The sequence below is a fragment of the Rana temporaria genome, chromosome 4, assembly GCF_905171775.1.
Source record: "Rana temporaria chromosome 4, aRanTem1.1, whole genome shotgun sequence".
NCBI classification, from domain to species: Eukaryota; Metazoa; Chordata; class Amphibia; order Anura; family Ranidae; genus Rana; species Rana temporaria.
The window spans coordinates 256,369,436-256,384,986 of record NC_053492.1 but is presented as its reverse complement, the minus strand read 5'-3'; positions in this window follow the sequence as shown (position 1 = coordinate 256,384,986).

Here is a 15,551-nt window from a genome sequence, read left to right as displayed (position 1 = left end):
CTCAAAGGTTCAGTTTGTTTCAAACTTGTTATCCAGTGCAGTACAGAGAATTAAAAAAAATTAACATTCAGGCACTATGGGCCTCTCATCGCATGCTCAGATTTTTGTTGGCTCATTGCCATTGGACTTTAGGCGGGTGGAAGGGACGTGCGTTACTATGGAGTGTAACATTTATTATGTATCCTGATGTATATTTACCATGGCAGGGGTGATGACTACTGTATCTGTGGTGTCATGGAACGTTAGGGGGCTTGGCGATCCCTTTAAAGGGGTTGTAAATGTTCGTCTTTTATTTTCTAAATTGGTTCCTTTAAGTTAGTGCATTGTTGGTTCACTTACCTTTTCCTTCGATTTCCCTTCTAAATGTTTTTTTTTCTTTGTTTGAATTTCTCACTTTCTGTTTCTCCTCAGTAAGCTTTCCACCATCATCTGAGCGGTGGAAAGTCATTTAGAACAGCTTACTGAACACCTTACTGAGGAGGAACAGGAAGTGAGAAATTCAGACAAAGAAAACAAAGAAAAAAAAACATTTAGAAGGGAAATCGAAGAAAAGGGTAAGTGAACCAACAATGCACAAGCTTAAAGTAACCTATTTAGAAAAAAAAATTAACCTTTACAACCCCTTTAAGTGTACTATGGTTTCTTCTTCATTATGTTAATATATCCCTGCTATCTGTGCTTTACAGGAGACTCACCTCACCCCTGACTCCCTGTTTTGCCTGAATTTTCACTGGGTGAGTGTAATAATACATAGTTCATTGGACTTACAGGAACTTGGTAGACAATGAGGAAAATTATGTAATTTTGTATTGCCGCCTGTTTTCATAGAAATGTATACTTGCCTTTGTTTATATCCCGCCTCCATCAGGTGTTGTCGGCTGTGCTTGAGTTTCAGCTGGGTCATCCAGATGTGCTGTTATATATTCTGGATGACGTCAATTGCTACTTGGACCCCTATTTGATAAGCACCCCCAGTGGCTCCAGGAAGAGGCATATTCTGCGCAGCTAGTTGAGGAAGTGGGTTTGATTGATCCATGAAGGGGTAAACACCCTGGGTAGAGACAATTTTCTTGCTTTTCAAAATCACATTTATCATTGTCACGCATAGATCTTCTTGGACACAGAGGTCCGATCTGAGGCAGAGATTAACTATGCCCTTAGGGGAATTTCAGATAATTCTCTGCTTGTTCTGAATCTGGATTTTTTTCCTTTCTCAACAGTGGCCAGAGCTAAATGCCTTCTGGCTTAATCTCCTTCTGGCACAGGCCCAGATATCTCAAAAGATTGCTGATTTATGGCATTATCAGGTGGGGCATCCAGATGAGGGCGTAGTGTGGGAAACTTTCAAGGCCTTTCTTCGGGCACTTTATTAGGGAAATTACAGCTTTCAAGAGGAAATCCAATGCACAAAAGTAGGGGGTGGAACATTTGGTGCATGACTTGGAGGTCGAGTTTATTTCTAACCCCACTGAGGACTGTAGGGAAGCATGGTTGTCAGCTCAGGATGCATTAAGTCATCTCACCTCCTCAGCAGCAGAGCGGAAATGCTTTTTCAGCAAATTAGCATTCTATGAGAAGGGCGAACATACTGGTTGCCTTTTAGCAAAAATCGCCCACTCACAACAGGCATCTCCATCTATTGGTGCCTTAACGTCATCCAATGGAATAGTAGCCAATGCTCTGGATGCTATCATGTCAGATCATATTATTCAGCTTTATATAATTCTCATCAGACTTACATGGAAGATTCTTTACACATTTCTCTTAGAGGGGTGAAGTTACCTACTTTGTCTGACACAGCTAGGCAACATCTAGATGCTCATTTGACATTGGAGGAGCTACAGGTGGTGCCTGGAACGTTCCTGAACTCCAAATCACCAAGAGAGGATGGAATTCTTGCCAAGGTGTATAAGCAATACAGTGCGCATTTATTACCTAAACTGTTAGGTGTTCAATGAAGCCAAAGGAAACGGATACCTTCCTCCCTCTATGACAAAAGCCATTATAGTTTTATTGTTGAAACCCAGAAAGAACCCCTTAGACCATGGCTCCTATAGGTCGATATCCCTATTACAATCTGACGTAAAAATACTGGCTAACGTGTTTGCCCTAAGATTGAATAAGATAATATCATATAAATCTACTTAGCCTTTTTTTTTTTATCTACAATCCAGGTCCAATAATATGGGGGACAGAGGGTTGCTCTTTCGTGACACCCACAAGGCCTTTGATAATATTGAGTGGACCTATCTATGGGTTATCTTGCATACATTTGGGTTTTGGAAAGAGTATATAGCGTGGGTCCAATTGTCATATAGCTCCCCAAAAGCGGCCATTAAGGAGGCAGGGAAGGTATCCCCATACTTTAGTCTATTTAGGGGCACTAGACACTCAGGGGTGCCCCTTATCCCCTCTTTTTGTTTGCTCCTGCCATAGAGCCATTGGCAGCTCTTATTTTCTCTAATATCCAAGGCTTTCAGTATGAGAGCTCCATGAAAAAAGTGATGCTGTATGCAGACGACACCATGCTCCTTTTGGGAGACATGTCATCGCCCCTGAAGGAGGCTATGAAGGTTGTTCAAACATTTGGCCTTTATTCAGGACTAGTGATTAACTGGACTAAGTCATCTCTCATGCTATTAGATTAGAAACCTGACCCACAGCTGGAAAACCTAATGGATATCCCGGTATCTACTGAATTCCAGTATTTAGATATACAGGGCACACCTAATCCCCTAGAATACATTACTTTAAATCTGACCCCTTTGCCGGATTAAATTATGTTCTAGATTGAAATTATCCCGATAGGCAGGATCAACTTAATCAAAATGACCTTTAGGCTACAAATTCTCTATATACTCCACAATTCTCGAATGGTGGTTCCATTGAAGCATTTCCATATAATTAACTCAATTTTTCGGTCCCTTATTTGGCTCAATTCAACTGCCAGGGTGAAACTGGAAATGTTGCAGCGCCCTAAGGAAGCAGGTGGGATGGCATATCTGAACCCATGACTATGCTATCTGGCCTTCCAACTACAACACATACCCAGAGTTCTGTGCCCTAATAAAGCTCCGGGGTTGAATTTGGTAGACTGGACAGCACGGCTCCTCCAGTTTACAACTAGGGTGGAGGTGGCTGAGGGCCTGGAAGCGTTGCATTTTTCTAAATCAAACAAGTTGTATCCCACTTACAACCTGATTGCAGAAAATATGGAACAAAGCCAGAGCATTACAACAAGTTGAGGTATTTACTAGGTTCAGCCCCATATGGGGAAACAGGCGGTACTTGGAGTTGGAGAAATTACAATATGGCACCAGATGGCAACATTATGGGATTACTCATATGGCCAAAATATTTAGGGATGGTAAGCTATGCCCATTCCATAATCTCCAGGTAGAATTTAAACTCCCTTTGTCCATGTTATTTTATTATTTCCAACTCCAACATGTGGTCAAGGCCCAACTGGAATTAGATGCATGGACTATAAGTGGGAGGTGACCTTATACAAGAGTTTTATCTCATGCAGCTACTCTATATTGCTTAACAAATTCCTTCCTGACAGTACCGCAGGGGTAATTTCCAAATGGGAGAGGGGTGTTGGAGTTTTTGGAGGCGGACCAATGGAGGAGGCACTCACGGCAGTCCCACAGAGTTCCTTAAATGGGGCCCAAAGGCTATCCCCAGGTATATCTGCTCCTGTGTGTCCATTACACACCAGCTTGACGAGCGGGATGGGTGTAAGTGAGGATCCTTCCTGTACTCATTGCATGAGGGGCCACTGTGACCTGAGGTGACCTGATCCATATGTTGTGGAGGTGCCCAAAACTGCATCTCTATTGGAGGGAGGTGATGGAGATTATCAACAGAGTATTTCAGATCCAACTTACCGAAAACCATGAACTGTGCTTGTTCGGAATTGCAGATGAAGTTCCAGTGGAGGAGGGCTCTAGACTAGCTATAGCCAGGGCTGTTTTCCAGGCTAGGAATTAATTTTGAGGCACTCAACGGATCCCCCAACAGTGAAGGAGTGGCTGAATCAAATGGGCAACACTATCAGGCTGGAAAATGTATTTACTAACACAAGGATAGTGAGAAAATTCACTAAATTTGGACACCAAGGCTGAAAAGTTCCTTGCCTGGTCCCAGCTGATCTGATTATTGCTTTTTCAATAAATTTCTGTTTGATTTAGCAAAAAAAAAATCCCCATTAATGTTTTAACCCATATTAGTCTGCACTGAAACAAATGCTATTTGTTAATGTCAGTAAAATTATAATTATACTAATTAAAATAAAAAAAATAAACAAACAAGCCAATAATTAAATAAAAAAGGACCATAAATAAATGAAAGGGAACAACGGCTATTGTATTATATACGGTACTTTTTTCACCATCAAAATTGAATGCTCATTTTGCAGTATGGATGTTCCTAGAACATTGACACAAATATTGATTCACCTTATTTACTAAGGTCACTGGCTGACTTTTGTGCATTACTGGTCTTCCAAAAGTTATTCCTAGAAAAATGATGGGTTTAATTTTTCATTCAAATTATTTTGCAGTCTCGGCCAAATTCACATTTGTAGCAATCTATGCAATCTGGCATATTTTTTCTACATTAGTATTGTTAGTTCAAAAATAATTTTAAAAAATATCTACACAAATTAAGACATTCTATTCCACACATATAAGTCTGCTTTAAAAAATAATGTTAATATGCACAGTGTTATACAAATATATACTACTCATTCCTTGTAAAAGGAAATAGGATGCTAAAGAGTATGGGAGGGATAGTATGAAAACAAAACATTCACCTGAACAAGTTGCTGTTAGTGCAGTCACTGGTATCCAATTTTTTTACAAAATGTATGGCATGTGTTCAGCCCTGATAGTAAATACCCAGCTGCCTCTATTTTAAAGATATATGTATTATAGCAAGGCATACTTGTATGATTCAAAAATCAGCACCATCCTGAAATTCTGTATAATTGCATGCCATCAGTAGCTGTAAATACAACCAAGGAAAATATTCTTCTTTTTTAGCCAGTGTATCAGCTCAGTAAGTGTTTGTGACAATGATATATTATGGCAACAATACAAGGAAACATAACACCAGAACTGGAATGGTCAGTCTTGAAGAACAGAAAAATATCCTAATTCTTTGCATGCTCTTTGCATTATTTCTATGCATTCCATAAAAGCAACACACTCAACCTCTGCTTCTCTTACTTCTTATCATAGTGTAAACTGAAATGTTGGCAGGCCATATTTTACCTGATCCATCTAGAGTAGAAATGCCAAACAATAGATTAGTTGCTGCATGCTTTAACCAGTATAACTGGCCGCTGTTTTCCCTTCGCACCTTTTTCCTTCTCCTACTGGGAAACCTGACAAATACTGACAGCAAGAACATCATTTCTGCACTGATTTCGTTCACAGTTAATCATGCTGAAAAAATACTTATGAAGAGTTGGAAAAGGTTTTGGACAAAATCAAGATAGTTTGTACCCAATGTAGCAGCACTTTAGGCTACTAAAATATGCTCCTGGCATTGCAAACTCAAAGCATACTCTTCTGACACATTTTGATTTTCTACAGGTGTTTTGCCACCTCATTAAATAATGGAAAATAGTCAATAACTACATTATGCTCCACAGTACAGAAGCTTAGAGTATGCACTTCTTTGAGCCAAGGCAGAGATAATTAAATACTTGTGTCAGTGTGGAGCCTGGCTTAAGCAATGTTAACACCCCCGCCATATACTGTATTAGAGCAGGTACTTTTTTTGTTTTGAAAAATGTGGAAGAGAGTTAAAATTGTTGTCAGTTTTTGTATATCTGTCCAGAAGCCCATTTGGGAAATGTTCCCTCATTTCCTGTCTCTTTAATGCTCGTACAAGAAAAGAATGGGGAGGGGGGGGGGTCAATGGGACAGGAAAGCATGGGTGGCAATAAACTCGGCGTCAGATGTTTTAACACTAACTCACTCTACTAAAACATATTTTAATTTTGTTGGTGTCCCTAATAGAATAGAATATTACTTTCTGTTTTTACAGGAAGTAAAAGGAAATGCCCCAATAGGGGCATGAATGCCTATAAAAATCTGACAGAGGTTCCATCCTAATCTAGCCTAATGCTCTATCTGAAAACCAAAAAGCTGAAATTGAGGTTGCTACAGGTATGCAGGTGACTTATATGCTAGGGACACCACTTAGGGGGAAAGAAAGGAAAGCAAGAACAAATTATAAACAAAGGTTAAAATATATATATATATATATATATATATATATATATATATATATATATATATATATATATATATATATATAGTTAATACTTTTAGGCCCAGATTCACAAAGCACTTACGCGAACGTATAACAAGTTATGCCGACGTAAGTGCAAAAGTGCGCCGTCGTTTCTGTGCGCCAGACCCACAAACAGATATGTGCCTAAAACCAGGCTACACCCCGCCGACGTAGCTTGCTTACGCCGGCGTAGGGTGGGCGCACATTTAGGCTGGGTGTATGGTGCCGCTCCCATTGATTAGCCATTCAAACATGCAAATGAGGGAAATACGGCGATTCATGTACCTGCGTGCGCCTGACGTATGTTATATACTGTATATACACAGATTTGTGGGAGGAAAAGATTTATTTAAAATGTTTTACCCCTGTTTCACAATAAAACACTCTTCCTCATCTTGTTCACAAATTATAGAAAATTATCCTGGTCAGTCTCTTGTCCACAGAGGTGCCAAACTCAATACATTCCAATATTGTGGTGTCCAACAACAGCCTAAAAACTACAAAAAGCTTTTAACTAAATCAACTCTAAGAGCTTAATGATCAGAATCCTAATGGAAAGTATTATTAATCAATGGGTACATGCAACATCAGCAACTATTGTATTTTGATTGGTGCATATACTGTACATTATTGGTTATGTGCATTTCCAACCAGTCACACCACTCAATGTATAATCTTCACTGGTTACTATTATACACAGTTCTGATTTATGACCGTATCATCTATAAAACACTACTCTGCAACATTTTTGTTAAAATAGCATGGTTGAGTATAAAAAATAAACATTAATCACATTTCTTGAAGTTAGAACTCTCACTTTAATTTAATTGCTTCTGTGTCTTGTTACCCAGGGGACAATTACATGCACCCCCCTCGACCCCCCTTCTGCGCTACCATCTGACAACACAGCTAGTAAGTAGTCAGCTGCTTGATAACTGTTGCTTGTCTCAGCTCCAAGCACTTGCCTAAGACAAGCAGTGGCAAGAGGAATACAGAGGGGTGGAAGTCTTATATTGCCCTTGCCCCTCTCCATTCCCTTTTGTTGCCACATGTCATGGGTCTGGAGTAGAGATAAATGCAGGTTATCAAGCAGTTGTGGCTCTGTTGAATGGCAGTGGGGGTAGGGGGAGTTCCTTTCTGAACTTCAAACTAGGTGAGAGTTCTTCTTTAAAAATTATGTGAGTGAGTACCAAAAAAAATGCATGATATTTGCCAGAAATGCAGCAGCAATGAAATTGCTGGCGTGTGTGTGTGGAGGGGGGCGGGGTCAGCAGGCCCTGGTATAGGATGGAAACGTAAACAAGAAGCAGCTATAGAAATGAGAAAGAAGGGCTACTACATACTACATATGTTTAGGAGATTACTGCATTTCTGGTAAATTCTTCAGGCATTTTTTGTATTGCATTGTGTGTTTATGATGTTTGAATTATACTGGAAATGTGGAAACGCTACACCACTTTAACGAATTAGAAAATAATAGGCTGGGACATATATCTCCTGAGCTGTGGCTCTGCAATATGCACTGTCACCTAACATTGCTGACAAAATAAATCCACAAAATGGTCAGCCATAGTCATCAGAAGATTAGAGGGAGATGGTAAATGTTTGCAATTAAACCATTAAAGTATTACTAAACCCAGGACCCTGCATTCACTATATATGGTCTCCCACAGCACACAGAATGTGGAAATGCAATAATCTTAGTAAATATAAACTGCAAAATACCTTTTCTCATCAGCAGTATATTCAGTATATATACTTCTATCAGTGCCTGGTTAAAGCTTGTAGGAGGAGTTTTCTTACTGCACTGGCTGTCCTATCAGGATGCAGGGCCCTTGACCCTCTGTGTGGACAGTGCTGATTAGCCCTGTGCTGATCACATGCACTCTCCCAAGAAAAAAAGCTCACTACCACAAAACAGAGCATGTGCATACTGACTCCACTAACTGTCTTATGCAGACATGTTTTGGGGGCAATGCAAGAAGGGGAGGGTCTGTGCATACAAGATCAAACATCCTTGTTCTACAGTGCAGAGGATTAATCCCTTCCACAGTAAGTATAACAAACATTATTTACTGGATATACAGACTAATTTTACTGGTGTGGGTTTAGCAAAGGTGCATGGAAACACAAAATCAATTTCTCAGTGTGGTGGCACAATGCTTCACTGAATACACATTTCTCAAAGTGGACCTTATCACCCCATTTACAGCAACAACAATGTAATCTTCTTTGTCAAGCAATACAGTTGGTACAATTACGTGCCTCTTTATTTCATCTTCAGTCCAGGCTCCATGGTATTTTATCCCCACTGGGTCTGAAACCTATGCTGCCAACTTCAAAAAAGACATCACTGGCTAGCTTCCTCTTCCTCATTCTCTTTGACCCTCCAATGAAGTCAGGGCCACAAATTTCTCATGCACAGTATCATTAATGTCTATCTATGCAAAATAACATTGCAGTTTTCCTTTTCTTTTCTTTTTTTTTTTTTAAAACCTTTACCTCTTGGGATCTTTTAAGCATTTTTGAAACCTTGGGGTAAATTGTTTTACTTTTCAATAGACAGCTGTCTAAAACAATATGACACATGTACCTGTTGGAAAAAAAAATACTTTTTCTTTATCATACATCACAGGAATATATAGGCAATAAACCATGATTACCTGGGTTTTGTGCCACCTATAGATGATTGGACACTGGCAGAAAGAACAGACAGAAATTCACCCAATATAAGCTCTCCTACTTAGAAAGTTTTTTTTTTTTAAAATAGAGGTTAAAATGAAGACTAGATAAATCCCTATAGTAATGTCATATCTTTTTCTATCCCTGTAGTAATTCAGTGTACTCTTTGACAGCGGACATTATTAGGTTTGCTGCGGCTTTCATATAATCAGGTACATGTACATATAACCTTTCATTAACATATAAGCTGCTATTTTACCAAATTATTACTCTCTCTATATAATATGTACTATTTAGCCTTATTTGGGTACATTCTATCATTGGTATTTATTATCTTATATAATTTTAGGGACCTCCAATCCAGTCCCAGTATATCCCTTCTGGCTGATCCACCGGCATCTTGATCTTTGGAATAATTTCTCCCTAACGGGATGAACATCCAAAACTTGCATTAATTGTACATCCCGATACCTTTTTTGACTGGCAACCCCATTGCTTGAACCCAGCGTGCTGTATATTTTCAATTCTTTTAAAACATATACAATGAAATATTCACCATCCTTTATAATACGTAAGTGAACAATTACATGTGTATATATATATATATTACATAAAAACTTTTTGTATATATTTAATAATGCTATACATGCATGTAATTAACTCTATGTATTCTTACGCTCCAGATGAACTAATTGTCCTTCTCTACACACCCCTGAAGAAGGTTATCCCGAAACGCGTCGGGTGTAAAGAAGGTTCTTCTTGTATTTACCTATATGGTGACAATCTTTGGAACTCTGTATTTTAATTTAATATTTAAACATTTTTTGATGAATATGTACAATTGTGAATAAAATCTTTTTTACTCTCAATATCCTGTATATTTTGAAATATTATTAGTGCCTTAAAAGTCCACCCATGGGAACCCCCTTTTTTCTTTACTTAGAAAGTTCCCACACTTCCTGAGAGTTTTTTTTTATTCTTCTCCTCTTCTGATTTAGAGCAATAAGCTGCAACAGAAGTGCAGGCCAAAAGATGATAACTTTTTCTTCTAGAAACATTCACTGTATAGTAATACAGAGATATGGAATGATGTTTAATCTCAAATGTTTAAATGTTAATTTTCTATTAAAATCATTGAAACAGAAAGTGTCTGTAAGGTAATAGTCACTGAAATGCAGTTCTCTGCATAATAGTGCCGCGTTCTCAACTGATTCCAACAGGGATGAAGAGATTGGTAAACTTGGTAGACCGGATCCATTCCCACACCAGGGATGCTAAGATGGATGGTACCTGGACCCTGCAGACATGGTACACTGGACAGTTCTTGTACTGACAAAAGGTGTTCCAGTAGGGTGCTGTACATGCCCATGGCAGTGGATCCCAAAAGAAGGAAGGAGCAAGTCCCTGAGGGTCTGGAGGGACAAGCCCGCCATGATGAGTGAAAGATGAATCCTTGACCTTGTCTTTGTCAGGATCCTGTGGCTAGAACCTGCGAGTCTCTTGTTGTTGGGGCCAATTTAAGTGGGATCAGCTATAACTGTCTAAGGTGTTGCTTCACTATTGGCCTCTAGGGGCAGTGATTCCATGTTTCCTGTGCTGCTGTATCTACAGTATATAAGTTTTAATCTCTGTAAAGCAGATTAGAAAGAAAGAAGCCAGAGTTTTCCTTGGGGCTTCTGGCAGCGGTGGCAGTTAAGTCCATTTATACTCAGGTGCAACAATGGGTCACAGGGCAGGCTCTCGCTCTTAAATAGGGGTATGTAAGTAAACCCCTGGGAAGGGATGCTGGCAACTGGGTGGTCCTCCAAGGTTCCCCCATTACCGCTGTTCACTAGCACACTCTCTTAAACTATGGAGGGTAGCTTGAGGTAGAGCCCTATGATTTACCAGAACACTTGGAAGAAGTCTTCCAGAAAGTGAGAAGGGGAGTACAACTGGAAGTGAGTAAAGCTGCACCACCGTCAGGTCCAGAGGACTGTAGTTGAAGTCCTGTTGAGTTTTTATCTCCTTAAGATCAAGGGTGACAGGTGCATCTGAGCCACTGCATCTGTCTGATATTGCGTGCCACTGCAGGGGCATCAACCATAGCTTATATTACTAAGGACAACTTGGTTGTTGCTTTAGCTAGCCTGGAAGGGAAAATTGCTGGCATGCTCACCTCCATGGTGCAAAGCGTTAAGAAGTGGAAGAGGTGCCCCTCACTAGTTCCCTCTCAAGTTATGGAGGAACAATGGGTGGATAATGATATGGAAGTGGTCGAGATAGAACTTGAGGAGGGTCAGATGATTGAATCCACATCTGAGGCTGAAGAAGTTCAGGGCTGTCTTTCTCACAAGCTCAGAGGATATTTAGTGCAATCCTCTTTGAGATAGTTCAGTCTCATTTTAGGTTAGCTCTTACAGAATCCTTGTCAATTTTGCAGCCTACACTCCCTAACTAACATCTTACATCTCTCCCTCTCATCTGGCATCTTCCCCAATGCTCTAAAACATGCACTAGTCACCCCCATACTTATTGGACCCTGTCAAGCATAACAACCTATACCCCATCTCCTTGCTCTGCTTTTTAGCCAATCTCTTTAAATATCTAGTCTACAACCGGCTGACTGACCATCTCACAGAGAATAAACTTCTTGATCCCTTTCAATCTAGATTTCACCCTTAACACTCCACATGCTTTATTTCATGAATTCATGACTAGGTTACAGTTTAAACAAAAAAGCTAATTTCAACATAGGTAGCATCCTCCTGGTCATATAAGAAGCATGCTGGTACACCAGGCGGGGGACTGGCACAGTTGCCCCCACATTCTATGAAATGCTAGCTGTCACAAGAAACTGCTCTCCTAAAACTCACAAACGATCTACTAATGGTTAAAACCAATAGATACTATTCTGTTCTTCTACTCCTGGACCTCTCTGAGGTGTTTGACACAGTAGACCACCACCTTCTCCTCAAACAACTCCACTCCTTTGGACTCCGTGGCCTTACTGTCCATTGTATCTCATCCTACTTTTCCCACTGTACCTTTAGCATAATTTACAATTCTAAAACCTCCTCTTCCTTTCTCTGTCAGGGTCCCCCAAGGTTCTATTTTTGGACTTCTCCTATTCTTGATCTACACCTCCTCCCTGGGTCAGTTGATAGCCTCCCATAGCTTCCAATACCATGTCTATGCTGATGACACCCAAATCTATCGCTCTACCCCTCATCTCACTTAAACTCAAACTCAATCTATCCAAAACCAAGCTCATATTATTTCCGCCCCCATGTGTCTCTTCTCCGTTAAGATCCATGGCACAACTAAAAACCCGTCCCTGCATGCCAAGATTCTAGGTGTAACCCTGGACTCTGAACTATCCTTTTGGCCCCACATCCAATCACTGTCCAAAACTTGCTGCCTTAACCTACACAACATCTCCAAAATACGCCCTTCATAACCAATGACACCACAAAGCTTCTAATTCACTTTCTGGTCAGATCGCCTCGACTACTGAAATTCCCTCCTCACTTGTTAGCCAAATTTTACCAAGACGGGGAGGGGTCTGATGTATAAAGTTAAATATGCAGGAATCAACAGTGCATAACACACAGCACAGCGGTCAGGAGTGACACACAGAGTACACCGATTAGGAGTAACACACAGTGTGCCCAGGTCAGAAGGGAAAAATTCACATTCAGGAGTAAGTAACCCACAAAGTGCAGGGGTCAGGAGTAAGTTAAACACAGAATGCAGACGTCAGAAGCAAGTAAAACACAAAGTGCAGAGGTCAGTTATGCACAGCACACAGTGTACAGAGGTAAGGAGTAAGTAATGCAGAGAATACAGAGGCAATGAGCGTGTACCAACAGAGTGCAGGGATCAGGAGTAAGTAACACATAAAGCAAGTGAGGACCTCCCCATTGTGATTAACTCATTGAGCTTTCCAGAGTTTCATTGTCCAGAAGTGTGCTCAGAGCAGGATGTCAGCTCTGGGAGGCCACCTATTGAGCTCAGGGACTCCCCCTTTCCTAAACAGTGCTCTGTGCATCCCACCTCAGAGCCCCCACTTAGAGTTGCTCTATCCTGCTCCAGAACCCACACTAAAACAACAAAAACATTTGATGTAGGCTTTAAATCCATGCTGCCGCAAACATGGACCTGATGCTAGGCATTTCCTGTGCAGAGTGCATCCTGTGAAGGAACTGTCACCATGATGGGCAGCCCATCTGTGTGTGAGTTACTTGCCACAGCACTTATTGGCTGAGCAGCCAGCAGGAAGTGATGCAGGTACAACAGTATATCATGAATCTCTCCCTTATGAAATCACCTCCTGTTTCTTGACCAGCCTGCTTGTTTACTATACAGACTGATAAGCCAGGAAGTAGGGTTGCCACCTTATCCCTTTAAACCTGAACACATATTGTAACGGTCACCACCGTTTACAATATTCCCATTCCATCACCCAACGACAGCTTATCTGACACTCCACAATCCAGCAGACACGATCCATAAGAATTCCCTCAGAGAGACGAGACATACACTCTGTGTTCTGAGTCAAATGAATGAACCTTTAACCTCTTGACCACCGCCCCATGTCAAAAAGACGTCCTCCTTTTTAAAGTTGAATATCTCGATAACGGCAGCAGCTGCTGCCACAACCGAGATATTCATCTTTTCAGGGGGCGGTGGTGTACACGATAACGGCGGTCTCCGCGGCGGATTCGCCGCGAGATCGCCGTTATCGGTGGCGGGAGAGGCCCCCCCCCCTCCCGCCGCTCTCCCGCGCTCTCCGCCGCTTACCGGAGCCGTCGGTAGCGGCGGAGGGGATCCGATGTGTCCGGCAGCTGAGCGGGGACGGGACTGAAGGAGAAATCTCCTTCACCCGTCCTCATAGCTCTGCTGGGCGGAAGTGACGTCAAAACGTCAGTCCCGCCCAGCCTCTTAAAGAGACATTTTTTTTTTTGTCATTTGAAAAAATGACATTTTTTTTTTTTTTTTTTTTGCATTTAAGTCTAATTATGAGATCTGAGGTCTTTTTGACCCCAGATCTCATATTTAAGAGGACCTGTCATGCTTTTTTCTATTACAAGGGATGTTTACATTCCTTGTAATAGGAATAAAAGTGATCAATTTTTTTTATTTTTATTTTTTCAGTGTAAAAAATTATAAAACTAAATAAAAATAAATAAGAAAACCAAAAAAAAATTTTTTAAAGCGCCCCGTCCCGACGAGCTCGCGCGCAGAAGCAAACGCATATGCGAGTAGCGCCCGCATATGAAAACGGTATTCAAACCACACAAGTGAGGTATCGCCGCGATCGTTAGAATGAGAGCAATAATTCTAGCCCTAGACCTACTCTGCAACTCAAAAAATGCAACCTGTAGAATTTTTTAAACGTCGCCTATCGAGATTTTTAAGGGTAAAAGTTTGACGCCATGCCACGAGCGGGCGCAATTTTTAAGCGTGACATGTTGGGTATCATTTTACTCGGCGTAACATTATCTTTCACAATATATAAAAAAATTGGGCAAAATGTATTGTTGTCTTATTTTTTAATTCAAAAAAGTGATTTTTATCCAAAAAAAGTGCGCTTGTAAGACCGCTGCGCAAATACGGTGTGACAAAAAGTATTGCAATGACTGCCATTTTATTCCCTAGGATGTCTGCTAAAAAAAAATATATAATGTTTGGGGGTTCTGATAAATTTTCTAGCAAAAAAATTGTGATTTTCACATGAAGGAGAGAAGTGCCAGAATTTACCTGGTGGGCAAGTGGTTAATGGTATCTTAGCTTTCTTATATACAGTACAAGCATGTTACAGTTAAGCACAGGGACAAAGAAACTCTCCACCCACACATCACACAATGGGGCTTCAATCACATTCTTTTAGATAATGACATTCAGAGGAGTTAATTATCCCCTAGATGTTCCGTCTCCGACAATAAGTGATTCACCTGCATAATACACATTCCTTTAATAAACATAATTGACATGCTAATTCCCTACCCCTGAAAGGAGACATCTGACCTTTAGACTGCTAACTCACAACACCTCTATCATCAATCGACTTTTCACACAAAAACGTATTAGCATTGAAGGAGACACTCTTATTGACCGGTTGGGGGTCAGAATGAAATCACCTGTAATATGTCCAGATCTCCTGCAATACATGAATTATGTCCCATCTCATTTAATTTATAATTAATATTTCTCAGTCACCATATGCCCAACAGGGGCACAGGGTGACCCTAGACCCAAGAGTCATTAGTGACGCTGGCACAGGAGTACCCCCTATCCTTCAAAAGTCTCTGTGTCACGGGTCATTCCGTTACACATATGAATTACACAGGCTCTGAGGCTAATTTATTTCACATAAGACATCAAGTTAGTTTAATTACCACCTCAGCCACAGAACCTGTGTAATTAATATGCATTTAGTTTTAAAGGAATAAGCTGGCAACCCTACCAGGAAGGGGTATGAACAGATGTCCACAAATATGTGACTCACTGCATCCTGTATTGAACCAACACAGGAAGTAATATTTTATTTTGAGATCAGGATAATCCTGTATTGTACAGGA